Genomic DNA, 27,986 nt, shown 5'->3' with positions numbered 1-27,986 from the left:
ACAGATGGGCAGAAGACCCAAGTGGTATGGTTCAGACATTGTTCTCTAGGCTGGAAGCAACTTTCTCCCTGACCTATCTTTCCTTTCAGCCTGCACTAGTATGGACTTCTATGCTGTTTCCTAAACTGGGAGCATTTTAGAACTAGGAGGTCCTTAGAGAACTTCTGTTTTCACAGTCTCATTTCATGAGGAAGGAAATTGAGGCTCAGAGAGGTCGGGTTGACTTGTTCAAGTTCTCTCATTATGTTAGTATCCTTACCAGATTTCAGAACCTAAGTATCCTGACTTGCTTGCCAGGACACTATTCTGAGCATGATACTGCCAGAAAGCAGGAGAAATAGAACTTATAATATAGGCATTTTTTTCGTCCGTTAGAAAACAGTACGGCTATTACCATTGGAATCTTCAGTGTCTCACTTTGCTTGTGCAGTTCCCACGCTATTACCTAGAGTTCACATATAGCTCAGTCTAACTGGTAAATTTAAAGAGTCATTTCTACCCTCTTCAATCCTGGAGGTTGAGCTGAGTTAGTAGAAACAGGCTGGGCACACTCAGCCACAGCAGGCCGATGTGAGGCCAGAGACTGTGGCCTCCGCGGAGCAGGTCGAGATTGAGGCTTGTCCCAGGCAGAAAACGGCAGAGGTATCAACTTGACCTTCCCAGGAGGCGGCAGCTCCTACTGGGATGGAGATGGACACTGTTTTCCAGCACTGCTGTCTGGTTTCTGGGCTTCGACTTGAGTTTTCTCAGGACTCTTACCCTCACGTGGGGTATACCTCCATGGCTGGATAGCTGGGGGTGTTTAGGGTTGCTTGAATTTCCCAAGACCTGACAGGAAGAGAGCCCAGTTTTCTTATCATTCTTCTCCCCCAGTGCATGAAAAACCTTCACAGAGGCCAGCCTGCACATGCCTAGGGAGGTTCGAGGCTTTTTAAAGCTCTCTTGGATAAGCTCAGTTTGCTGCTTCCTTTGCTTCGTCTGGGGAATTGTTGGCTTCTCTCCTGCCTTGACTTTGTTCCCTGACTGCTTTTTCTCTTCAGCCTTCTTCCTTCGTTTGGTCCTTGAGGTGCTTTCCTGCCCGTGGCTCTGAGTATTGCTGATCTTTCTGGATGCAGCTTTCTGAGGTTTGCCTTTGGAATGCTTGGCCGTGGTCACAGGAGCGCTGTCCCTGACTGCAGCATGGCATAGAAGCACTTCTCCCCCTAGCAGGCACTCTGGATTCTTTGGCTGGATTTTGGCCTTGGGAGCACCACTGATAGGCTCAGAGGCTTTATGTTTGTTCTTCCTGGGTTGAGCAGAGGGAACCTTTATGACACTTGGCTTTTCCTGCACCTGATTCACCTTAAAGGCTCTGATTCACCTTAAAGGCTCTGAGTGTCTTTGGCTTTGATCCTGTTGGGACCTTTGGATCAAGATCTTTCAAAGAATTAAAGAGCTGGGGAAGGTGAATATCCTCCGCCAGTGTAGTAATGTCTGCAAAACCACTGCTAGATTCCATCCCATTTTCAGGTGTCCCTAGGTCCTCAAGACTCAGGCTGTTCTTTCCCAGATCAGCATTTTCAGAAGCAGGCTGCTCCTCTTGGCTAAGGGGATGCATCAGTGCAGGCCAGGAGCTGCTGAATATCAGGGATTTCTAAAGGGAGTAGTGGAGGCTCTTGGTTTTCTCTTGGGATCTGTAGGCATCCAGAGGCTTTGAAAGCTTGGTTTTCATATCCTCCAAGTGCTCACTCTCTATTTGTCCCTGGCTTGGAGCTGGAGGCAGGGCCAGGAGACTACTGGCGCTCTGGACTGGAGCTGTCCCTGAAATGTCCCCAAGTTCAGGTGGTGGGTTACTCTCAAGTATCTGGATATTTCTGCTCCTGCAGGACCTGGGGAGTTCTTGAGTTTGTGTCACACAAGATGTCTGGCTTGGAGGTGGCAATCCCAGGGAATTTTTCGTCACCAGGGAAGTCTCCATCCCTACAAAGGAATCAAGGTAGAAGTCAGTCCCTGGTAAGTGAGATGCTCCCCCTAAACACCAACACAGCACTCATGTATCTTTCAAGGTACATGATTGATGTGTTGGTGTATAGGGGCAAGATGGGCAAGGCATTTCTAGTAACTCTTCTTAAGGATCACGGACAGTGCCCTATGCTACGAGATAAGTGGTGACTGTTGTAATTCTTACTGGTGATCATTTCATGTCACCGATTCTTGGCTTTCTTTGTATTTCCTAGGATTGTTCAAAGTCAAATAAAAAATGAGTCTTATTTTTTAAAGAAACGAAATATTTTACAAAGCCTAGCATTCTCTTATAGAGTCCTTTCAATTCTCCCCACTTTCCTGAGAGGCTAAGAACACTTCACACCATGAACTAGGAGAGGGAGTAGAGCCCTTCCTGATGAAATAAATAAACAAGGACAGAGTCTTAGCCTGCTTGCTCTGGACAGGATCCCGGACCACAAGGTCTTAAATCCTGGTATAAATTAGGGAAGTGAGGACAGTTAAACTGGCACTATGATAACAAGAGTTCTGAAACACCTTCCAAAGAGACTGTGGCAGTAGATCAGGGAAGGGAGTGATACAGTGTGGTAGTACAGGGGAAATGATCAGCTACAGCAGTGAAAAATGTGGTACCTCTTGGTATGCTCTCAGGGTTCTTGTACATGCAGCATAGATGACATTTAGAGTGTCCCTCCCACCTTCCAACCTGAATTAGGTGTTCTTTTTTTAAAATTTTATATTTATTTATTTATTTTTGAACTTACTTATTTTATGTATGTATTTGTTTGGCTGCACTGGGTCTTCATTGCTGTGCACGGGCTTTCTCTAGTTGCGGCTAGCGGGGGCTACTCTTGGTTGCGGTGTGCGGGCTTCTCATTGCGGTGGCTTCTCTTGCTATGGAGCACGGGCTCTAGGCGCGTGGGCTTCAGTAGATGTGGCTCACGGGCTCTAGAATGCAGGCTCAGTAGTTATGGCACATGGGCTTAGTTGCTCCACGGCCTGTGGGATCTTCCCTGACCAGGGCTCGAACCCGTGTCCCCTGCATTGGCAGGCGGATTCTTAACCACTGCGCCACCAGGGAAGCCCTAGGTGTTCTTATATAGAGTCTAAAACCAGAGAGCCCTGAGCGAAGGTAGTGGTTATTAAAGGCTCAGGATCTAAATTCTACCTGTCTGTACACCACTTCCCAGCTGTAGATTTGACCCCACTTTTGAATGCTGACCTCATTGTTCAACTTTCTTGTTCTTTGTACTCACCTTGCAAACTTGTTTCTGTGACGGGTTGAGCAGACACAGGGTAGTAGATTCCAGAGGTGGAAGCTGGTGGTTGGATATTTGTGGGCTGAATCTCCTTTAGTACCATTACCACTTTTGGTTGCACAGAGGCCCTACTTCCTGTGTATGACACAGAGCCATAGGATTGCAGGCAGGAGCCAAGTTCTCCATTCAGTAAAGACCCCAATGTGCCTTGGTTATAGTAATACACCTGGCTTCCTTCCTGGTACGGAAGTGACAGGCTGTGTCCCTGATTTGGAATCTGAGATGGTGTTCCCTGAGCAAGCCTGGCAGAAGGTGATGGATATAGAGGGACCATGTTATTGGTGTCTGCAGTTTTATCATGCCGTAAACATGGAGGAAGCAGCTGTGTGCTGGTCAGTGACTGCCAGAGTACAGTCTCCGAGTGAAGGAGAATTCTTTTCGGTGCTTCCTGTGATGTCCCAGTCAAGAACACCCGGATAGGAAGCAGCTGAAGTGGTGGTCTGGCTCTGGTCAGTAACTCCAGATAACATAGTTGTGCTAGACTGTTGGTGAAGGTAGGCGCTACCCATGAGTGTCTGGAAAGAGCTACCAGTACCTGATGCCGAACTGACGGCAGGAGCAGAGACTCTGGAGAAGTTGCAGACACTTCCTGTTAGGGAAGTTGCATTGCTCACCCCAGGAAGAGAGTGCTGCAGAGAATTCAGAGTTCCAAGTCGAGATGGATTTTGGAAATTTTCTGTAAGAACAAGAGGGTAATGAAAAAGTCAGGGACATTGATAAATTCTCACTATGTTTGAGGAACAGCATTATCTTAAGTTTCTTGCTATCCAGACACCTGTAATGTCAATACTTACTGAGAAACCAAAAATCAGACCGTTATGATGGTTGCAAGGACTGAGCAGTTTTACACTCTTCTGTATTAGCTGCCTGTGCTCCCATGTTGGGCACAGATGGGCAGAAGACCCAAGTGGTATGGTTCAGACATTGTTCTCTAGGCTGGAAGCAACTTTCTCCCTGACCTATCTTTCCTTTCAGCCTGCACTAGTATGGACTTCTATGCTGTTTCCTAAACTGGGAGCATTTTAGAACTAGGAGGTCCTTAGAGAACTTCTGTTTTCACAGTCTCATTTCATGAGGAAGGAAATTGAGGCTCAGAGAGGTCGGGTTGACTTGTTCAAGTTCTCTCATTATGTTAGTATCCTTACCAGATTTCAGAACCTAAGTATCCTGACTTGCTTGCCAGGACACTATTCTGAGCATGATACTGCCAGAAAGCAGGAGAAATAGAACTTATAATATAGGCATTTTTTTCGTCCGTTAGAAAACAGTACGGCTATTACCATTGGAATCTTCAGTGTCTCACTTTGCTTGTGCAGTTCCCACGCTATTACCTAGAGTTCACATATAGCTCAGTCTAACTGGTAAATTTAAAGAGTCATTTCTACCCTCTTCAATCCTGGAGGTTGAGCTGAGTTAGTAGAAACAGGCTGGGCACACTCAGCCACAGCAGGCCGATGTGAGGCCAGAGACTGTGGCCTCCGCGGAGCAGGTCGAGATTGAGGCTTGTCCCAGGCAGAAAACGGCAGAGGTATCAACTTGACCTTCCCAGGAGGCGGCAGCTCCTACTGGGATGGAGATGGACACTGTTTTCCAGCACTGCTGTCTGGTTTCTGGGCTTCGACTTGAGTTTTCTCAGGACTCTTACCCTCACGTGGGGTATACCTCCATGGCTGGATAGCTGGGGGTGTTTAGGGTTGCTTGAATTTCCCAAGACCTGACAGGAAGAGAGCCCAGTTTTCTTATCATTCTTCTCCCCCAGTGCATGAAAAACCTTCACAGAGGCCAGCCTGCACATGCCTAGGGAGGTTCGAGGCTTTTTAAAGCTCTCTTGGATAAGCTCAGTTTGCTGCTTCCTTTGCTTCGTCTGGGGAATTGTTGGCTTCTCTCCTGCCTTGACTTTGTTCCCTGACTGCTTTTTCTCTTCAACCTTCTTCCTTCGTTTGGTCCTTGAGGTGCTTTCCTGCCCGTGGCTCTGAGTATTGCTGATCTTTCTGGATGCAGCTTTCTGAGGTTTGCCTTTGGAATGCTTGGCCGTGGTCACAGGAGCGCTGTCCCTGACTGCAGCATGGCATAGAAGCACTTCTCCCCCTAGCAGGCACTCTGGATTCTTTGGCTGGATTTTGGCCTTGGGAGCACCACTGATAGGCTCAGAGGCTTTATGTTTGTTCTTCCTGGGTTGAGCAGAGGGAACCTTTATGACACTTGGCTTTTCCTGCACCTGATTCACCTTAAAGGCTCTGATTCACCTTAAAGGCTCTGAGTGTCTTTGGCTTTGATCCTGTTGGGACCTTTGGATCAAGATCTTTCAAAGAATTAAAGAGCTGGGGAAGGTGAATATCCTCCGCCAGTGTAGTAATGTCTGCAAAACCACTGCTAGATTCCATCCCATTTTCAGGTGTCCCTAGGTCCTCAAGACTCAGGCTGTTCTTTCCCAGATCAGCATTTTCAGAAGCAGGCTGCTCCTCTTGGCTAAGGGGATGCATCAGTGCAGGCCAGGAGCTGCTGAATATCAGGGATTTCTAAAGGGAGTAGTGGAGGCTCTTGGTTTTCTCTTGGGATCTGTAGGCATCCAGAGGCTTTGAAAGCTTGGTTTTCATATCCTCCAAGTGCTCACTCTCTATTTGTCCCTGGCTTGGAGCTGGAGGCAGGGCCAGGAGACTACTGGCGCTCTGGACTGGAGCTGTCCCTGAAATGTCCCCAAGTTCAGGTGGTGGGTTACTCTCAAGTATCTGGATATTTCTGCTCCTGCAGGACCTGGGGAGTTCTTGAGTTTGTGTCACACAAGATGTCTGGCTTGGAGGTGGCAATCCCAGGGAATTTTTCGTCACCAGGGAAGTCTCCATCCCTACAAAGGAATCAAGGTAGAAGTCAGTCCCTGGTAAGTGAGATGCTCCCCCTAAACACCAACACAGCACTCATGTATCTTTCAAGGTACATGATTGATGTGTTGGTGTATAGGGGCAAGATGGGCAAGGCATTTCTAGTAACTCTTCTTAAGGATCACGGACAGTGCCCTATGCTACGAGATAAGCGGTGACTGTTGTAATTCTTACTGGTGATCATTTCATGTCACCGATTCTTGGCTTTCTTTGTATTTCCTAGGATTGTTCAAAGTCAAATAAAAAATGAGTCTTATTTTTTAAAGAAACGAAATATTTTACAAAGCCTAGCATTCTCTTATAGAGTCCTTTCAATTCTCCCCACTTTCCTGAGAGGCTAAGAACACTTCACACCATGAACTAGGAGAGGGAGTAGAGCCCTTCCTGATGAAATAAATAAACAAGGACAGAGTCTTAGCCTGCTTGCTCTGGACAGGATCCCGGACCACAAGGTCTTAAATCCTGGTATAAATTAGGGAAGTGAGGACAGTTAAACTGGCACTATGATAACAAGAGTTCTGAAACACCTTCCAAAGAGACTGTGGCAGTAGATCAGGGAAGGGAGTGATACAGTGTGGTAGTACAGGGGAAATGATCAGCTACAGCAGTGAAAAATGTGGTACCTCTTGGTATGCTCTCAGGGTTCTTGTACATGCAGCATAGATGACATTTAGAGTGTCCCTCCCACCTTCCAACCTGAATTAGGTGTTCTTTTTTTAAAATTTTATATTTATTTATTTATTTTTGAACTTACTTATTTTATGTATGTATTTGTTTGGCTGCACTGGGTCTTCATTGCTGTGCACGGGCTTTCTCTAGTTGCGGCTAGCGGGGGCTACTCTTGGTTGCGGTGTGCGGGCTTCTCATTGCGGTGGCTTCTCTTGCTATGGAGCACGGGCTCTAGGCGCGTGGGCTTCAGTAGATGTGGCTCACGGGCTCTAGAATGCAGGCTCAGTAGTTATGGCACATGGGCTTAGTTGCTCCACGGCCTGTGGGATCTTCCCTGACCAGGGCTCGAACCCGTGTCCCCTGCATTGGCAGGCGGATTCTTAACCACTGCGCCACCAGGGAAGCCCTAGGTGTTCTTATATAGAGTCTAAAACCAGAGAGCCCTGAGCGAAGGTAGTGGTTATTAAAGGCTCAGGATCTAAATTCTACCTGTCTGTACACCACTTCCCAGCTGTAGATTTGACCCCACTTTTGAATGCTGACCTCATTGTTCAACTTTCTTGTTCTTTGTACTCACCTTGCAAACTTGTTTCTGTGACGGGTTGAGCAGACACAGGGTAGTAGATTCCAGAGGTGGAAGCTGGTGGTTGGATATTTGTGGGCTGAATCTCCTTTAGTACCATTACCACTTTTGGTTGCACAGAGGCCCTACTTCCTGTGTATGACACAGAGCCATAGGATTGCAGGCAGGAGCCAAGTTCTCCATTCAGTAAAGACCCCAATGTGCCTTGGTTATAGTAATACACCTGGCTTCCTTCCTGGTACGGAAGTGACAGGCTGTGTCCCTGATTTGGAATCTGAGATGGTGTTCCCTGAGCAAGCCTGGCAGAAGGTGATGGATATAGAGGGACCATGTTATTGGTGTCTGCAGTTTTATCATGCCGTAAACATGGAGGAAGCAGCTGTGTGCTGGTCAGTGACTGCCAGAGTACAGTCTCCGAGTGAAGGAGAATTCTTTTCGGTGCTTCCTGTGATGTCCCAGTCAAGAACACCCGGATAGGAAGCAGCTGAAGTGGTGGTCTGGCTCTGGTCAGTAACTCCAGATAACATAGTTGTGCTAGACTGTTGGTGAAGGTAGGCGCTACCCATGAGTGTCTGGAAAGAGCTACCAGTACCTGATGCCGAACTGACGGCAGGAGCAGAGACTCTGGAGAAGTTGCAGACACTTCCTGTTAGGGAAGTTGCATTGCTCACCCCAGGAAGAGAGTGCTGCAGAGAATTCAGAGTTCCAAGTCGAGATGGATTTTGGAAATTTTCTGTAAGAACAAGAGGGTAATGAAAAAGTCAGGGACATTGATAAATTCTCACTATGTTTGAGGAACAGCATTATCTTAAGTTTCTTGCTATCCAGACACCTGTAATGTCAATACTTACTGAGAAACCAAAAATCAGACCGTTATGATGGTTGCAAGGACTGAGCAGTTTTACACTCTTCTGTATTAGCTGCCTGTGCTCCCATGTTGGGCACAGATGGGCAGAAGACCCAAGTGGTATGGTTCAGACATTGTTCTCTAGGCTGGAAGCAACTTTCTCCCTGACCTATCTTTCCTTTCAGCCTGCACTAGTATGGACTTCTATGCTGTTTCCTAAACTGGGAGCATTTTAGAACTAGGAGGTCCTTAGAGAACTTCTGTTTTCACAGTCTCATTTCATGAGGAAGGAAATTGAGGCTCAGAGAGGTCGGGTTGACTTGTTCAAGTTCTCTCATTATGTTAGTATCCTTACCAGATTTCAGAACCTAAGTATCCTGACTTGCTTGCCAGGACACTATTCTGAGCATGATACTGCCAGAAAGCAGGAGAAATAGAACTTATAATATAGGCATTTTTTTCGTCCGTTAGAAAACAGTACGGCTATTACCATTGGAATCTTCAGTGTCTCACTTTGCTTGTGCAGTTCCCACGCTATTACCTAGAGTTCACATATAGCTCAGTCTAACTGGTAAATTTAAAGAGTCATTTCTACCCTCTTCAATCCTGGAGGTTGAGCTGAGTTAGTAGAAACAGGCTGGGCACACTCAGCCACAGCAGGCCGATGTGAGGCCAGAGACTGTGGCCTCCGCGGAGCAGGTCGAGATTGAGGCTTGTCCCAGGCAGAAAACGGCAGAGGTATCAACTTGACCTTCCCAGGAGGCGGCAGCTCCTACTGGGATGGAGATGGACACTGTTTTCCAGCACTGCTGTCTGGTTTCTGGGCTTCGACTTGAGTTTTCTCAGGACTCTTACCCTCACGTGGGGTATACCTCCATGGCTGGATAGCTGGGGGTGTTTAGGGTTGCTTGAATTTCCCAAGACCTGACAGGAAGAGAGCCCAGTTTTCTTATCATTCTTCTCCCCCAGTGCATGAAAAACCTTCACAGAGGCCAGCCTGCACATGCCTAGGGAGGTTCGAGGCTTTTTAAAGCTCTCTTGGATAAGCTCAGTTTGCTGCTTCCTTTGCTTCGTCTGGGGAATTGTTGGCTTCTCTCCTGCCTTGACTTTGTTCCCTGACTGCTTTTTCTCTTCAACCTTCTTCCTTCGTTTGGTCCTTGAGGTGCTTTCCTGCCCGTGGCTCTGAGTATTGCTGATCTTTCTGGATGCAGCTTTCTGAGGTTTGCCTTTGGAATGCTTGGCCGTGGTCACAGGAGCGCTGTCCCTGACTGCAGCATGGCATAGAAGCACTTCTCCCCCTAGCAGGCACTCTGGATTCTTTGGCTGGATTTTGGCCTTGGGAGCACCACTGATAGGCTCAGAGGCTTTATGTTTGTTCTTCCTGGGTTGAGCAGAGGGAACCTTTATGACACTTGGCTTTTCCTGCACCTGATTCACCTTAAAGGCTCTGATTCACCTTAAAGGCTCTGAGTGTCTTTGGCTTTGATCCTGTTGGGACCTTTGGATCAAGATCTTTCAAAGAATTAAAGAGCTGGGGAAGGTGAATATCCTCCGCCAGTGTAGTAATGTCTGCAAAACCACTGCTAGATTCCATCCCATTTTCAGGTGTCCCTAGGTCCTCAAGACTCAGGCTGTTCTTTCCCAGATCAGCATTTTCAGAAGCAGGCTGCTCCTCTTGGCTAAGGGGATGCATCAGTGCAGGCCAGGAGCTGCTGAATATCAGGGATTTCTAAAGGGAGTAGTGGAGGCTCTTGGTTTTCTCTTGGGATCTGTAGGCATCCAGAGGCTTTGAAAGCTTGGTTTTCATATCCTCCAAGTGCTCACTCTCTATTTGTCCCTGGCTTGGAGCTGGAGGCAGGGCCAGGAGACTACTGGCGCTCTGGACTGGAGCTGTCCCTGAAATGTCCCCAAGTTCAGGTGGTGGGTTACTCTCAAGTATCTGGATATTTCTGCTCCTGCAGGACCTGGGGAGTTCTTGAGTTTGTGTCACACAAGATGTCTGGCTTGGAGGTGGCAATCCCAGGGAATTTTTCGTCACCAGGGAAGTCTCCATCCCTACAAAGGAATCAAGGTAGAAGTCAGTCCCTGGTAAGTGAGATGCTCCCCCTAAACACCAACACAGCACTCATGTATCTTTCAAGGTACATGATTGATGTGTTGGTGTATAGGGGCAAGATGGGCAAGGCATTTCTAGTAACTCTTCTTAAGGATCACGGACAGTGCCCTATGCTACGAGATAAGTGGTGACTGTTGTAATTCTTACTGGTGATCATTTCATGTCACCGATTCTTGGCTTTCTTTGTATTTCCTAGGATTGTTCAAAGTCAAATAAAAAATGAGTCTTATTTTTTAAAGAAACGAAATATTTTACAAAGCCTAGCATTCTCTTATAGAGTCCTTTCAATTCTCCCCACTTTCCTGAGAGGCTAAGAACACTTCACACCATGAACTAGGAGAGGGAGTAGAGCCCTTCCTGATGAAATAAATAAACAAGGACAGAGTCTTAGCCTGCTTGCTCTGGACAGGATCCCGGACCACAAGGTCTTAAATCCTGGTATAAATTAGGGAAGTGAGGACAGTTAAACTGGCACTATGATAACAAGAGTTCTGAAACACCTTCCAAAGAGACTGTGGCAGTAGATCAGGGAAGGGAGTGATACAGTGTGGTAGTACAGGGGAAATGATCGGCTACAGCAGTGAAAAATGTGGTACCTCTTGGTATGCTCTCAGGGTTCTTGTACATGCAGCATAGATGACATTTAGAGTGTCCCTCCCACCTTCCAACCTGAATTAGGTGTTCTTTTTTTAAAATTTTATATTTATTTATTTATTTTTGAACTTACTTATTTTATGTATGTATTTGTTTGGCTGCACTGGGTCTTCATTGCTGTGCACGGGCTTTCTCTAGTTGCGGCTAGCGGGGGCTACTCTTGGTTGCGGTGTGCGGGCTTCTCATTGCGGTGGCTTCTCTTGCTATGGAGCACGGGCTCTAGGCGCGTGGGCTTCAGTAGATGTGGCTCACGGGCTCTAGAATGCAGGCTCAGTAGTTATGGCACATGGGCTTAGTTGCTCCACGGCCTGTGGGATCTTCCCTGACCAGGGCTCGAACCCGTGTCCCCTGCATTGGCAGGCGGATTCTTAACCACTGCGCCACCAGGGAAGCCCTAGGTGTTCTTATATAGAGTCTAAAACCAGAGAGCCCTGAGCGAAGGTAGTGGTTATTAAAGGCTCAGGATCTAAATTCTACCTGTCTGTACACCACTTCCCAGCTGTAGATTTGACCCCACTTTTGAATGCTGACCTCATTGTTCAACTTTCTTGTTCTTTGTACTCACCTTGCAAACTTGTTTCTGTGACGGGTTGAGCAGACACAGGGTAGTAGATTCCAGAGGTGGAAGCTGGTGGTTGGATATTTGTGGGCTGAATCTCCTTTAGTACCATTACCACTTTTGGTTGCACAGAGGCCCTACTTCCTGTGTATGACACAGAGCCATAGGATTGCAGGCAGGAGCCAAGTTCTCCATTCAGTAAAGACCCCAATGTGCCTTGGTTATAGTAATACACCTGGCTTCCTTCCTGGTACGGAAGTGACAGGCTGTGTCCCTGATTTGGAATCTGAGATGGTGTTCCCTGAGCAAGCCTGGCAGAAGGTGATGGATATAGAGGGACCATGTTATTGGTGTCTGCAGTTTTATCATGCCGTAAACATGGAGGAAGCAGCTGTGTGCTGGTCAGTGACTGCCAGAGTACAGTCTCCGAGTGAAGGAGAATTCTTTTCGGTGCTTCCTGTGATGTCCCAGTCAAGAACACCCGGATAGGAAGCAGCTGAAGTGGTGGTCTGGCTCTGGTCAGTAACTCCAGATAACATAGTTGTGCTAGACTGTTGGTGAAGGTAGGCGCTACCCATGAGTGTCTGGAAAGAGCTACCAGTACCTGATGCCGAACTGACGGCAGGAGCAGAGACTCTGGAGAAGTTGCAGACACTTCCTGTTAGGGAAGTTGCATTGCTCACCCCAGGAAGAGAGTGCTGCAGAGAATTCAGAGTTCCAAGTCGAGATGGATTTTGGAAATTTTCTGTAAGAACAAGAGGGTAATGAAAACGTCAGGGACATTGATAAATTCTCACTATGTTTGAGGAACAGCATTATCTTAAGTTTCTTGCTATCCAGACACCTGTAATGTCAATACTTACTGAGAAACCAAAAATCAGACCGTTATGATGGTTGCAAGGACTGAGCAGTTTTACACTCTTCTGTATTAGCTGCCTGTGCTCCCATGTTGGGCACAGATGGGCAGAAGACCCAAGTGGTATGGTTCAGACATTGTTCTCTAGGCTGGAAGCAACTTTCTCCCTGACCTATCTTTCCTTTCAGCCTGCACTAGTATGGACTTCTATGCTGTTTCCTAAACTGGGAGCATTTTAGAACTAGGAGGTCCTTAGAGAACTTCTGTTTTCACAGTCTCATTTCATGAGGAAGGAAATTGAGGCTCAGAGAGGTCGGGTTGACTTGTTCAAGTTCTCTCATTATGTTAGTATCCTTACCAGATTTCAGAACCTAAGTATCCTGACTTGCTTGCCAGGACACTATTCTGAGCATGATACTGCCAGAAAGCAGGAGAAATAGAACTTATAATATAGGCATTTTTTTCGTCCGTTAGAAAACAGTACGGCTATTACCATTGGAATCTTCAGTGTCTCACTTTGCTTGTGCAGTTCCCACGCTATTACCTAGAGTTCACATATAGCTCAGTCTAACTGGTAAATTTAAAGAGTCATTTCTACCCTCTTCAATCCTGGAGGTTGAGCTGAGTTAGTAGAAACAGGCTGGGCACACTCAGCCACAGCAGGCCGATGTGAGGCCAGAGACTGTGGCCTCCGCGGAGCAGGTCGAGATTGAGGCTTGTCCCAGGCAGAAAACGGCAGAGGTATCAACTTGACCTTCCCAGGAGGCGGCAGCTCCTACTGGGATGGAGATGGACACTGTTTTCCAGCACTGCTGTCTGGTTTCTGGGCTTCGACTTGAGTTTTCTCAGGACTCTTACCCTCACGTGGGGTATACCTCCATGGCTGGATAGCTGGGGGTGTTTAGGGTTGCTTGAATTTCCCAAGACCTGACAGGAAGAGAGCCCAGTTTTCTTATCATTCTTCTCCCCCAGTGCATGAAAAACCTTCACAGAGGCCAGCCTGCACATGCCTAGGGAGGTTCGAGGCTTTTTAAAGCTCTCTTGGATAAGCTCAGTTTGCTGCTTCCTTTGCTTCGTCTGGGGAATTGTTGGCTTCTCTCCTGCCTTGACTTTGTTCCCTGACTGCTTTTTCTCTTCAACCTTCTTCCTTCGTTTGGTCCTTGAGGTGCTTTCCTGCCCGTGGCTCTGAGTATTGCTGATCTTTCTGGATGCAGCTTTCTGAGGTTTGCCTTTGGAATGCTTGGCCGTGGTCACAGGAGCGCTGTCCCTGACTGCAGCATGGCATAGAAGCACTTCTCCCCCTAGCAGGCACTCTGGATTCTTTGGCTGGATTTTGGCCTTGGGAGCACCACTGATAGGCTCAGAGGCTTTATGTTTGTTCTTCCTGGGTTGAGCAGAGGGAACCTTTATGACACTTGGCTTTTCCTGCACCTGATTCACCTTAAAGGCTCTGATTCACCTTAAAGGCTCTGAGTGTCTTTGGCTTTGATCCTGTTGGGACCTTTGGATCAAGATCTTTCAAAGAATTAAAGAGCTGGGGAAGGTGAATATCCTCCGCCAGTGTAGTAATGTCTGCAAAACCACTGCTAGATTCCATCCCATTTTCAGGTGTCCCTAGGTCCTCAAGACTCAGGCTGTTCTTTCCCAGATCAGCATTTTCAGAAGCAGGCTGCTCCTCTTGGCTAAGGGGATGCATCAGTGCAGGCCAGGAGCTGCTGAATATCAGGGATTTCTAAAGGGAGTAGTGGAGGCTCTTGGTTTTCTCTTGGGATCTGTAGGCATCCAGAGGCTTTGAAAGCTTGGTTTTCATATCCTCCAAGTGCTCACTCTCTATTTGTCCCTGGCTTGGAGCTGGAGGCAGGGCCAGGAGACTACTGGCGCTCTGGACTGGAGCTGTCCCTGAAATGTCCCCAAGTTCAGGTGGTGGGTTACTCTCAAGTATCTGGATATTTCTGCTCCTGCAGGACCTGGGGAGTTCTTGAGTTTGTGTCACACAAGATGTCTGGCTTGGAGGTGGCAATCCCAGGGAATTTTTCGTCACCAGGGAAGTCTCCATCCCTACAAAGGAATCAAGGTAGAAGTCAGTCCCTGGTAAGTGAGATGCTCCCCCTAAACACCAACACAGCACTCATGTATCTTTCAAGGTACATGATTGATGTGTTGGTGTATAGGGGCAAGATGGGCAAGGCATTTCTAGTAACTCTTCTTAAGGATCACGGACAGTGCCCTATGCTACGAGATAAGTGGTGACTGTTGTAATTCTTACTGGTGATCATTTCATGTCACCGATTCTTGGCTTTCTTTGTATTTCCTAGGATTGTTCAAAGTCAAATAAAAAATGAGTCTTATTTTTTAAAGAAACGAAATATTTTACAAAGCCTAGCATTCTCTTATAGAGTCCTTTCAATTCTCCCCACTTTCCTGAGAGGCTAAGAACACTTCACACCATGAACTAGGAGAGGGAGTAGAGCCCTTCCTGATGAAATAAATAAACAAGGACAGAGTCTTAGCCTGCTTGCTCTGGACAGGATCCCGGACCACAAGGTCTTAAATCCTGGTATAAATTAGGGAAGTGAGGACAGTTAAACTGGCACTATGATAACAAGAGTTCTGAAACACCTTCCAAAGAGACTGTGGCAGTAGATCAGGGAAGGGAGTGATACAGTGTGGTAGTACAGGGGAAATGATCGGCTACAGCAGTGAAAAATGTGGTACCTCTTGGTATGCTCTCAGGGTTCTTGTACATGCAGCATAGATGACATTTAGAGTGTCCCTCCCACCTTCCAACCTGAATTAGGTGTTCTTTTTTTAAAATTTTATATTTATTTATTTATTTTTGAACTTACTTATTTTATGTATGTATTTGTTTGGCTGCACTGGGTCTTCATTGCTGTGCACGGGCTTTCTCTAGTTGCGGCTAGCGGGGGCTACTCTTGGTTGCGGTGTGCGGGCTTCTCATTGCGGTGGCTTCTCTTGCTATGGAGCACGGGCTCTAGGCGCGTGGGCTTCAGTAGATGTGGCTCACGGGCTCTAGAATGCAGGCTCAGTAGTTATGGCACATGGGCTTAGTTGCTCCACGGCCTGTGGGATCTTCCCTGACCAGGGCTCGAACCCGTGTCCCCTGCATTGGCAGGCGGATTCTTAACCACTGCGCCACCAGGGAAGCCCTAGGTGTTCTTATATAGAGTCTAAAACCAGAGAGCCCTGAGCGAAGGTAGTGGTTATTAAAGGCTCAGGATCTAAATTCTACCTGTCTGTACACCACTTCCCAGCTGTAGATTTGACCCCACTTTTGAATGCTGACCTCATTGTTCAACTTTCTTGTTCTTTGTACTCACCTTGCAAACTTGTTTCTGTGACGGGTTGAGCAGACACAGGGTAGTAGATTCCAGAGGTGGAAGCTGGTGGTTGGATATTTGTGGGCTGAATCTCCTTTAGTACCATTACCACTTTTGGTTGCACAGAGGCCCTACTTCCTGTGTATGACACAGAGCCATAGGATTGCAGGCAGGAGCCAAGTTCTCCATTCAGTAAAGACCCCAATGTGCCTTGGTTATAGTAATACACCTGGCTTCCTTCCTGGTACGGAAGTGACAGGCTGTGTCCCTGATTTGGAATCTGAGATGGTGTTCCCTGAGCAAGCCTGGCAGAAGGTGATGGATATAGAGGGACCATGTTATTGGTGTCTGCAGTTTTATCATGCCGTAAACATGGAGGAAGCAGCTGTGTGCTGGTCAGTGACTGCCAGAGTACAGTCTCCGAGTGAAGGAGAATTCTTTTCGGTGCTTCCTGTGATGTCCCAGTCAAGAACACCCGGATAGGAAGCAGCTGAAGTGGTGGTCTGGCTCTGGTCAGTAACTCCAGATAACATAGTTGTGCTAGACTGTTGGTGAAGGTAGGCGCTACCCATGAGTGTCTGGAAAGAGCTACCAGTACCTGATGCCGAACTGACGGCAGGAGCAGAGACTCTGGAGAAGTTGCAGACACTTCCTGTTAGGGAAGTTGCATTGCTCACCCCAGGAAGAGAGTGCTGCAGAGAATTCAGAGTTCCAAGTCGAGAAGGATTTTGGAAATTTTCTGTAAGAACAAGAGGGTAATGAAAAAGTCAGGGACATTGATAAATTCTCACTGTGTTTGAGGAACAGCATTATCTTAAGTTTCTTGCTATCCGGATACCTCTAGTGTCAATACTTACTGAGAAACCAAAAATCAGACCGTTATGATGGTTGCAAGGACTGAGCAGTTTTACAGTCTTCTGTATTAGCTGCCTGTGCTCCCATGTTGGGCACAGATGGGCAGAAGACCCAAGTGGTATGGTTCAGACATTGTTCTCTAGGCTGGAAGCAACCTTCTCCCTGACCTATCTTTCCCTTCAGCCTGCACTAGTATGGACTTCTATGCTGTTTCCTAGACTGGGAGCATTTTAGAACTAGGAGGTCCTTAGAGAACTTCTGTTCTCACAGTCTCATTTCATGAGGAAGGAAATTGAGGCTCAGAGAGGTCGGGTTGACTTGTTCAAGTTCTCTCATTATGTTAGTATCCTTACTAGATTTCAGAACCTAAGTATCCTGACTTGCTTGCCAGGACACTATTCTGAGCATGATACTGCCAGAAAGCAGGAGAAATAGAACTTATAATATAGGCATTTTTTTCGTCCGTTAGAAAACAGTACGGCTATTACCATTGGAATCTTCAGTGTCTCACTTTGCTTGTGCAGTTCCCACGCTATTACCTAGGGTTCACATATAGCTCAGTCTAACTGGTAAATTTAAAGAGTCATTTCTACCCTCTTCAATCCTGGAGGTTGAGCTGAGTTAGTAGAAACAGGCTGGGCACACTCAGCCACAGCAGGCCGATGTGAGGCCAGAGACTGTGGCCTCTGCGGAGCAGGTCGAGATTGAGGCTTGTCCCAGGCAGAAAACGGCAGAGGTATCAACTTGACCTTCCCAGGAGGCGGCAGCTCCTACTGGGATGGAGATGGACACTGTTTTCCAGCACTGCTGTCTGGTTTCTGGGCTTCGACTTGAGTTTTCTCAGGACTCTTACCCTCACGTGGGGTATACCTCCATGGCTGGATAGCTGGGGGTGTTTAGGGTTGCTTGAATTTCCCAAGACCCGACAGGAAGAGAGCCCAGTTTTCTTATCATTCTTCTCCCCCAGTGCATGAAAAACCATCACAGACGCCAGCCTGCACATGCCTAGGGAGGTTCGAGGCTTTTTAAAGCTCTCTTGGATAAGCTCAGTTTGCTGCTTCCTTCGCTTCGTCTGGGGAATTGTTGGCTTCTCTCCTGCCTTGACTTTGTTCCCTGACTGCTTTTTCTCTTCAGCCTTCTTCCTTCGTTTGGTCCTTGAGGTGCTTTCCTGCCCGTGGCTCTGAGTATTGCTGATCTTTCTGGATGCAGCTTTCTGAGGTTTGCCTTTGGAATGCTTGGCCGTGGTCACAGGAGCGCTGTCCCTGACTGCAGCATGGCATAGAAGCACTTCTCCCCCTAGCAGGCACTCTGGATTCTTTGGCTGGATTTTGGCCTTGGGAGCACCACTGATAGGCTCAGAGGCTTTATGTTTGTTCTTCCTGGGTTGAGCAGAGGGAACCTTTATGACACTTGGCTTTTCCTGCACCTGATTCACCTTAAAGGCTCTGATTCACCTTAAAGGCTCTGAGTGTCTTTGGCTTTGATCCTGTTGGGACCTTTGGATCAAGATCTTTCAAAGAATTAAAGAACTGGGGAAGGTGAATATCCTCCGCCAGTGTAGTAATGTCTGCAAAACCACTGCTAGATTCCATCCCATTTTCAGGTGTCCCTAGGTCCTCAAGACTCAGGCTGTTCTTTCCCAGATCAGCATTTTCAGAAGCAGGCTGCTCCTCTTGGCTAAGGGGATGCATCAGTGCAGGCCAGGAGCTGCTGAATATCAGGGATTTCTAAAGGGAGTAGTGGAGGCTCTTGGTTTTCTCTTGGGATCTGTAGGCATCCAGAGGCTTTGAAAGCTTGGTTTTCATATCCTCCAAGTGCTCACTCTCTATTTGTCCCTGGCTTGGAGCTGGAGGCAGGGCCAGGAGACTACTGGCGCTCTGGACTGGAGCTGTCCCTGAAATGTCCCCAAGTTCAGGTGGTGGGTTACTCTCAAGTATCTGGATATTTCTGCTCCTGCAGGACCTGGGGAGTTCTTGAGTTTGTGTCACACAAGATGTCTGGCTTGGAGGTGGCAATCCCAGGGAATTTTTCGTCACCAGGGAAGTCTCCATCCCTACAAAGGAATCAAGGTAGAAGTCAGTCCCTGGTAAGTGAGATGCTCCCCCTAAACACCAACACAGCACTCATGTATCTTTCAAGGTACATGATTGATGTGTTGGTGTATAGGGGCAAGATGGGCAAGGCATTTCTAGTAACTCTTCTTAAGGATCACGGACAGTGCCCTATGCTACGAGATAAGCGGTGACTGTTGTAATTCTTACTGGTGATCATTTCATGTCACCGATTCTTGGCTTTCTTTGTATTTCCTAGGATTGTTCAAAGTCAAATAAAAAATGAGTCTTATTTTTTAAAGAAACGAAATATTTTACAAAGCCTAGCATTCTCTTATAGAGTCCTTTCAATTCTCCCCACTTTCCTGAGAGGCTAAGAACACTTCACACCATGAACTAGGAGAGGGAGTAGAGCCCTTCCTGATGAAATAAATAAACAAGGACAGAGTCTTAGCCTGCTTGCTCTGGACAGGATCCCGGACCACAAGGTCTTAAATCCTGGTATAAATTAGGGAAGTGAGGACAGTTAAACTGGCACTATGATAACAAGAGTTCTGAAACACCTTCCAAAGAGACTGTGGCAGTAGATCAGGGAAGGGAGTGATACAGTGTGGTAGTACAGGGGAAATGATCGGCTACAGCAGTGAAAAATGTGGTACCTCTTGGTATGCTCTCAGGGTTCTTGTACATGCAGCATAGATGACATTTAGAGTGTCCCTCCCACCTTCCAACCTGAATTAGGTGTTCTTTTTTTAAAATTTTATATTTATTTATTTATTTTTGAACTTACTTATTTTATGTATGTATTTGTTTGGCTGCACTGGGTCTTCATTGCTGTGCACGGGCTTTCTCTAGTTGCGGCTAGCGGGGGCTACTCTTGGTTGCGGTGTGCGGGCTTCTCATTGCGGTGGCTTCTCTTGCTATGGAGCACGGGCTCTAGGCGCGTGGGCTTCAGTAGATGTGGCTCACGGGCTCTAGAATGCAGGCTCAGTAGTTATGGCACATGGGCTTAGTTGCTCCACGGCCTGTGGGATCTTCCCTGACCAGGGCTCGAACCCGTGTCCCCTGCATTGGCAGGCGGATTCTTAACCACTGCGCCACCAGGGAAGCCCTAGGTGTTCTTATATAGAGTCTAAAACCAGAGAGCCCTGAGCGAAGGTAGTGGTTATTAAAGGCTCAGGATCTAAATTCTACCTGTCTGTACACCACTTCCCAGCTGTAGATTTGACCCCACTTTTGAATGCTGACCTCATTGTTCAACTTTCTTGTTCTTTGTACTCACCTTGCAAACTTGTTTCTGTGACGGGTTGAGCAGACACAGGGTAGTAGATTCCAGAGGTGGAAGCTGGTGGTTGGATATTTGTGGGCTGAATCTCCTTTAGTACCATTACCACTTTTGGTTGCACAGAGGCCCTACTTCCTGTGTATGACACAGAGCCATAGGATTGCAGGCAGGAGCCAAGTTCTCCATTCAGTAAAGACCCCAATGTGCCTTGGTTATAGTAATACACCTGGCTTCCTTCCTGGTACGGAAGTGACAGGCTGTGTCCCTGATTTGGAATCTGAGATGGTGTTCCCTGAGCAAGCCTGGCAGAAGGTGATGGATATAGAGGGACCATGTTATTGGTGTCTGCAGTTTTATCATGCCGTAAACATGGAGGAAGCAGCTGTGTGCTGGTCAGTGACTGCCAGAGTACAGTCTCCGAGTGAAGGAGAATTCTTTTCGGTGCTTCCTGTGATGTCCCAGTCAAGAACACCCGGATAGGAAGCAGCTGAAGTGGTGGTCTGGCTCTGGTCAGTAACTCCAGATAACATAGTTGTGCTAGACTGTTGGTGAAGGTAGGCGCTACCCATGAGTGTCTGGAAAGAGCTACCAGTACCTGATGCCGAACTGACGGCAGGAGCAGAGACTCTGGAGAAGTTGCAGACACTTCCTGTTAGGGAAGTTGCATTGCTCACCCCAGGAAGAGAGTGCTGCAGAGAATTCAGAGTTCCAAGTCGAGAAGGATTTTGGAAATTTTCTGTAAGAACAAGAGGGTAATGAAAAAGTCAGGGACATTGATAAATTCTCACTGTGTTTGAGGAACAGCATTATCTTAAGTTTCTTGCTATCCGGATACCTCTAGTGTCAATACTTACTGAGAAACCAAAAATCAGACCGTTATGATGGTTGCAAGGACTGAGCAGTTTTACAGTCTTCTGTATTAGCTGCCTGTGCTCCCATGTTGGGCACAGATGGGCAGAAGACCCAAGTGGTATGGTTCAGACATTGTTCTCTAGGCTGGAAGCAACCTTCTCCCTGACCTATCTTTCCCTTCAGCCTGCACTAGTATGGACTTCTATGCTGTTTCCTAGACTGGGAGCATTTTAGAACTAGGAGGTCCTTAGAGAACTTCTGTTCTCACAGTCTCATTTCATGAGGAAGGAAATTGAGGCTCAGAGAGGTCGGGTTGACTTGTTCAAGTTCTCTCATTATGTTAGTATCCTTACTAGATTTCAGAACCTAAGTATCCTGACTTGCTTGCCAGGACACTATTCTGAGCATGATACTGCCAGAAAGCAGGAGAAATAGAACTTATAATATAGGCATCTTTTTCGTCCGTTAGAAAACAGTACGGCTATTACCATTGGAATCTTCAGTGTCTCACTTTGCTTGTGCAGTTCCCACGCTATTACCTAGGGTTCACATATAGCTCAGTCTAACTGGTAAATTTAAAGAGTCATTTCTACCCTCTTCAATCCTGGAGGTTGAGCTGAGTTAGTAGAAACAGGCTGGGCACACTCAGCCACAGCAGGCCGATGTGAGGCCAGAGACTGTGGCCTCTGCGGAGCAGGTCGAGATTGAGGCTTGTCCCAGGCAGAAAACGGCAGAGGTATCAACTTGACCTTCCCAGGAGGCGGCAGCTCCTACTGGGATGGAGATGGACACTGTTTTCCAGCACTGCTGTCTGGTTTCTGGGCTTCGACTTGAGTTTTCTCAGGACTCTTACCCTCACGTGGGGTATACCTCCATGGCTGGATAGCTGGGGGTGTTTAGGGTTGCTTGAATTTCCCAAGACCCGACAGGAAGAGAGCCCAGTTTTCTTATCATTCTTCTCCCCCAGTGCATGAAAAACCATCACAGACGCCAGCCTGCACATGCCTAGGGAGGTTCGAGGCTTTTTAAAGCTCTCTTGGATAAGCTCAGTTTGCTGCTTCCTTCGCTTCGTCTGGGGAATTGTTGGCTTCTCTCCTGCCTTGACTTTGTTCCCTGACTGCTTTTTCTCTTCAGCCTTCTTCCTTCGTTTGGTCCTTGAGGTGCTTTCCTGCCCGTGGCTCTGAGTATTGCTGATCTTTCTGGATGCAGCTTTCTGAGGTTTGCCTTTGGAATGCTTGGCCGTGGTCACAGGAGCGCTGTCCCTGACTGCAGCACGGCATAGAAGCACTTCTCCCCCTAGCAGGCACTCTGGATTCTTTGGCTGGATTTTGGCCTTGGGAGCACCACTGATAGGCTCAGAGGCTTTATGTTTGTTCTTCCTGGGTTGAGCAGAGGGAACCTTTATGACACTTGGCTTTTCCTGCACCTGATTCACCTTAAAGGCTCTGATTCACCTTAAAGGCTCTGAGTGTCTTTGGCTTTGATCCTGTTGGGACCTTTGGATCAAGATCTTTCAAAGAATTAAAGAGCTGGGGAAGGTGAATATCCTCCGCCAGTGTAGTAATGTCTGCAAAACCACTGCTAGATTCCATCCCATTTTCAGGTGTCCCTAGGTCCTCAAGACTCAGGCTGTTCTTTCCCAGATCAGCATTTTCAGAAGCAGGCTGCTCCTCTTGGCTAAGGGGATGCATCAGTGCAGGCCAGGAGCTGCTGAATGTCAGGGATTTCTAAAGGGAGTAGTGGAGGCTCTTGGTTTTCTCTTGGGATCTGTAGGCATCCAGAGGCTTTGAAAGCTTGGTTTTCGTATCCTCCAAGTGCTCACTCTCTATTTGTCCCTGGCTTGGAGCTGGAGGCAGGGCCAGGAGACTACTGGCGCTCTGGACTGGAGCTGTCCCTGAAATGTCCCCAAGTTCAGGTGGTGGGTTACTCTCAAGTATCTGGATATTTCTGCTCCTGCAGGACCTGGGGAGTTCTTGAGTTTGTGTCACACAAGATGTCTGGCTTGGAGGTGGCAATCCCAGGGAATTTTTCGTCACCAGGGAAGTCTCCATCCCTACAAAGGAATCAAGGTAGAAGTCAGTCCCTGGTAAGTGAGATGCTCCCCCTAAACACCAACACAGCACTCATGTATCTTTCAAGGTACATGATTGATGTGTTGGTGTATAGGGGCAAGATGGGCAAGGCATTTCTAGTAACTCTTCTTAAGGATCACGGACAGTGCCCTATGCTACGAGATAAGCGGTGACTGTTGTAATTCTTACTGGTGATCATTTCATGTCACCGATTCTTGGCTTTCTTTGTATTTCCTAGGATTGTTCAAAGTCAAATAAAAAATGAGTCTTATTTTTTAAAGAAACGAAATATTTTACAAAGCCTAGCATTCTCTTATAGAGTCCTTTCAATTCTCCCCACTTTCCTGAGAGGCTAAGAACACTTCACACCATGAACTAGGAGAGGGAGTAGAGCCCTTCCTGATGAAATAAATAAACAAGGACAGAGTCTTAGCCTGCTTGCTCTGGACAGGATCCCGGACCACAAGGTCTTAAATCCTGGTATAAATTAGGGAAGTGAGGACAGTTAAACTGGCACTATGATAACAAGAGTTCTGAAACACCTTCCAAAGAGACTGTGGCAGTAGATCAGGGAAGGGAGTGATACAGTGTGGTAGTACAGGGGGAATGATCGGCTACAGCAGTGAAAAATGTGGTACCTCTTGGTATGCTCTCAGGGTTCTTGTACATGCAGCATAGATGACATTTAGAGTGTCCCTCCCACCTTCCAACCTGAATTAGGTGTTCTTTTTTAAAAATTTTATATTTATTTATTTATTTTTGAACTTACTTATTTTATGTATGTATTTGTTTGGCTGCACTGGGTCTTCATTGCTGTGCACGGGCTTTCTCTAGTTGCGGCTAGCGGGGGCTACTCTTGGTTGCGGTGTGCGGGCTTCTCATTGCGGTGGCTTCTCTTGCTACGGAGCACGGGCTCTAGGCGCGTGGGCTTCGGTAGATGTGGCTCACGGGCTCTATAATGCAGGCTCAGTAGTTGTGGCACATGGGCTTAGTATCTCCACGGCCTGTGGGATCTTCCCAGACCAGGGCTCGAACCCGTGTCCCCTGCATTGGCAGGTGGATTCTTAACCACTGCGCCACCAGGGAAGCCCTAGGTGTTCTTATATAGAGTCTAAAACCATAGAGCCCTGAGCGAAGATAGTGGTTATTAAAGGCTCAAACTGAAAGGATCCAAGGGAAGCCAGGGAGAGCAGATCTTGCAATAGATCCAGCTGGGAGGTGCTGGCCGCTGAGATCAGATTTGTACCAGTGGAGGTTTTGAGAAGTAGTTCAGTGATGGATATTATCCTGCAGGATGCAGGTGAAATCAGGTGTTCAGTTTTGAGCATGTGAAGTTGATCAGAAATCCAAGTGAAGATGTCCTGTAGGCATGTTGACAGGCATGAACATGATAGGAGCCCAGGGCCTGTCTGTGTTGTAGATGTATTAGGATACATCAGTGAAGAGACAATATTTAAACCCATGAAAATAGGTGGAATCATCTGGAAAGTGGGTGTTGTAAACAAGGAAGTGTCTGAAGTCAGAGACCTGTAGCACTGCAACATTTGCCAGTTAGAGGATGTCAAGGCACCAGCAAAGAAGGCTGGGAAGGTGTGGCCCATGGGGAGGTGAGTGGAGAGAGATGCGGTCCAGGAAGCTGGGAAATAAAGAGGAAGGTGAGATTCCCTCTGTCATGTGGTGCCACTAGGTCAAACGTTTGTATATATATACTTATGTACAAAATGTATATATATATGTATGTACAGTATTAGCCTTCTTAACTTGACGTTACTTCATGAGGGTATTTTCCCATGTAAATGATGGTTTAACACTGTTAACAAGAAATGTATATTTGACTTTGCCTGTGCCCGCCCTGAGCCTCGATCCTCCATGCTCCCTGCATCCAGTGAGATGCGCTACACACTGATGGAGCGGACATGAGCAGAACGATGGTGGCCAGGCTCCGACTGGGGCTGCTGCTTCTGGTGCTGCTCTTACCTACGTAGATTTATTCAAATCAAACAATTGTTGTAACACCTTCAAGTAACCCCTCCCAGAATATCTCAGCTGCCCCCAATCCAGCCAATGCCACCATCATGTCAAGTGATGATGCTCCACAGTCAACAGCCAGTCTCTTCATGATCTCGGTCTCCCTTCTACATCTCTGCTGTTAAGAGACTCAGGGCAAGAAGCATCTATACATCCCCATCTTCTAAACCCAGTTCAAAAGGCATCTAGACATCTAGTGTGACAAGGAAAACAACAACAACCAGGGCTTCATTGAATGAATCTGCTGATTTCACACCTTATTTTATTGACAGAAATTGTTGAGGATCCCACATTTGATTGGTTTGAAGAGCATGTGAAGGGTTTGACTAGATGATGAATGCCAATATTAAAGCTGCTGGAGTTTCCTGTACAAGATGAAGAGAGACAATATCCAAAATTAGTTGAGATGATTTTCTTAAATGTGGCTTAAGAAGTATGGGCACATAAAACTCTACCTTGAAAATGAGAATAGATTTTATCTTACTTAGAGATAAAGAATAAGATGTAGAACAAAGATTCAGTTTTCATTTGGTGCATTAAATTTATAAGGCCATAAAACAATTGGATAAAACAGAAAGCTTCCATGATTCTCTTTATACATACATTAGAAGGAACTTCCAGGTGTTACTGCAAATCCTCCATGTGTTGTTTCAGCATTACTAACTTAATGCCGATGTACTCTAAATAAAATTTTATGTTAAGCTATCACTGTTCTCTTGGGAACTGAACTCTTTCTTCTGGGGCTTTGTGTTTGACATTGAATTTGGATTATTATTTCTTTTTGCGGTACGCGGGCCTCTCACTGTTGTGGCCTCTCCCATTGCGGAGCACAGGCTCTGGACGCGCAGACTCAGCGGCCATGGCTCACGGGCCTAGCCGCTCTGCGGCATGTGGGATCTTCCCGGACCGGGGCACGAACCCGTGTCCCCTGAGTCGGCAGGTGGACTCTCAACCACTGCGCCACCAGGGAAGCCCCAAATTTGGATTTTTATATAGCCATTGACATGTGCCAGCTCAATGATGGATTGGAATCTACCCCAAATCCAAGCATAATGAGTACATTTTGCTTATATACTTATCAACTATTCTTATTCAAAAAGAGTGCTAGATTCATTTAGCTAGACAGATAACAAAGAGTAGAAGTATATTAATCTCAACTAATTTCAAAATGCTTTTTATTTCTGCATAGGTTGAATAATTTTTACAATTTAAAAAATGCTCTGTTTTGAAGGTAAAATTGACAAACCTTGAAATTAAAAAGGTAAATATGTGAAGGAACCAAACTGTAAATCAAATATTCGAGAACTGAAGACTGGAAGCTTGCTTACATTAAATTCAGAAAAAAAATTATACTCTTTTCTGTAAATACTTCCTTTTAAACGGAATCAGAATGGCCATATTTGGAACACTTTCTGTTGTCATTCAATATTTTTAGACAGTTGGAACCCGGTCTTAAGCCTAAAGTGGGCTTGATTTTGGAAAGTAAAACTTTTCACAACTGCTTTGATGCACAGAAACCTTTTTAAAAGTAGCCATTCCCTAAAGTCTTTTGTTCACATGGTCACACAATGATGCTTAGATGTTCCAAAATCTAATATGGTCACAGTTAACCAAAGTCATATTTTTCCATCTTTAAAAACCTACATTGGAATAACCATATCCAACAGATCTCAAGCTATTGTGTGTGTGAATGAACATTCTCTTTTGTTTCATACCTGAATGCTGTATCTCTATTTTGGATTGTATATTGTTTTTTATTGTATTTATGCTTTGATTTATAGTAACTTCTCATGTTATGGAATTGATATTGTATTAAACATAAACTGTAAATAAAAAGAAGTGGCTGAAAGAGCAAAAAAATCAAGATATGTATATTTTCCTTGCTGTGTTATATTTAATATATAGAGGGAATATAGGACAGTTATAATGATATTAATTTCTGTTAGGATAATGGTAACATTAGAGCATGAGAATGATATTACTGCAAACAGTTCTCCATTTAGTTTGATTTTGGGGGTTAAAGTTAGGTTGGTGAGAGTTGCTAGGAGTCATAATGCTGCTATAGGTGGAAGGAGTGTTCATAAACTGTGAGCTAGAACTATAGTTCAACTGTGAATTTGTTCATAATTCAGGTTTGGTAGGTAGAATAATATTGATGATGTAAGGCATTGGACAATTATTAGGGCTGTAGCTCCTATACAGCTTCCTGGTGTTTAAATAAGAATGGCTACAATGACTAGTACTATGTGGCTGAAAGAGTGATTTTAAGTCTGGCATAAACAGATTGAGCTGGTTATGATTGGTCCTCAGAAGAATAATATGAGGAGGAATTATGCCATGTAATTTGTTAAGATGCTTAGTATTGTTCTAATTCATCAAGTTTTAGCAGTAATGCTGCAAGTAGATTCAACAAGTAGTGGCTTTTGCTTTGTGCTTTTGGTAGTCAAATGGTTGTTGCTATGGCTTGAGTGTTGACTATGTGCAAAGCACAGCATTTTACAAGCATATTATTTCATTTTACCATCATGACAACCTTATGAAGTATTATTTTCATTATATAGATGTAATTTTTGAGGCACAGAGAGGTTAAGTAACATTCCCCAAATCGCAAAGTTAGGAAGTAGAGAATCAAAGTCTATGTCCAGTTCCATCTGTCTCTCAAACCACTGTTCTGTTTTAAGGTGATGTCTTTGAAGAGAATAAAACAAAAAGTATGACATGACTCTTTCCTATGGTATATATCTGGAGAAAGCTTTAATCATACCAGATAAAAATAGAAAAAAAGTCCATTTTGAAAAAGGCAGATCACATATTCTGCAGAAGTAGAAAGAGCATCAAAGTGGGGTTGTAATTTGTACAGGTAGGAATAGGTTAGAGAGGGCATCTTTTTGCTGATCCATCTTGTTATCTAAGCAGGACTGGAAAGACTATAAAATATAGGACCTGAAACTCAACCCATCTCCAGAGGTGAGTGGGCTCCAGGGGACAGACCCAGCTGGGTATTAGCAGGCAGTATGTGCCACTTAGATGAATGGATCTA

At 46.1% G+C, this 27,986-nt stretch overlaps 1 protein-coding gene and 6 pseudogenes across 7 annotated transcripts in view; 1 reads left to right on the top strand and 6 right to left on the bottom strand.

The window, feature by feature from the left end:
- The window catches only part of LOC109551027 (ATP synthase peripheral stalk subunit d, mitochondrial-like), a 67,583-nt gene that overhangs the window by 18,501 nt on the left and 21,096 nt on the right, over nucleotides 1-27,986 (top strand). The window contains exon 7 of one of the 7 annotated variants that reach the window (XR_012325631.1): nucleotides 25,219-26,810. The exons of the other annotated variants lie outside the window; for them this stretch is intronic. The gene's annotated coding sequence lies outside the window, so the exon portion shown is untranslated. Of the gene's footprint in view, nucleotides 1-25,218; nucleotides 26,811-27,986 lie in introns of those variants that run through there. 7 annotated transcript variants of the gene reach the window in all.
- LOC117307923 (uncharacterized protein C2orf78-like) lies at nucleotides 192-4,502 on the bottom strand (annotated as a pseudogene).
- On the bottom strand, nucleotides 4,380-8,690 carry LOC117307922 (uncharacterized protein C2orf78-like; annotated as a pseudogene).
- On the bottom strand, nucleotides 8,568-12,878 carry LOC117307921 (uncharacterized protein C2orf78-like; annotated as a pseudogene).
- Nucleotides 12,756-16,613, bottom strand: LOC117307920 (uncharacterized protein C2orf78-like; annotated as a pseudogene).
- On the bottom strand, nucleotides 16,765-20,801 carry LOC117307919 (uncharacterized protein C2orf78-like; annotated as a pseudogene).
- Nucleotides 20,964-25,222, bottom strand: LOC117307819 (uncharacterized protein C2orf78-like; annotated as a pseudogene).

Source organism: Tursiops truncatus, chromosome 14 (genome assembly GCF_011762595.2).
Source record: "Tursiops truncatus isolate mTurTru1 chromosome 14, mTurTru1.mat.Y, whole genome shotgun sequence".
Lineage (NCBI taxonomy): Eukaryota > Metazoa > Chordata > Mammalia > Artiodactyla > Delphinidae > Tursiops > Tursiops truncatus.
Note: the sequence above shows the minus strand (reverse complement) of the source record. Positions and strands in the feature narration are given on the sequence as shown.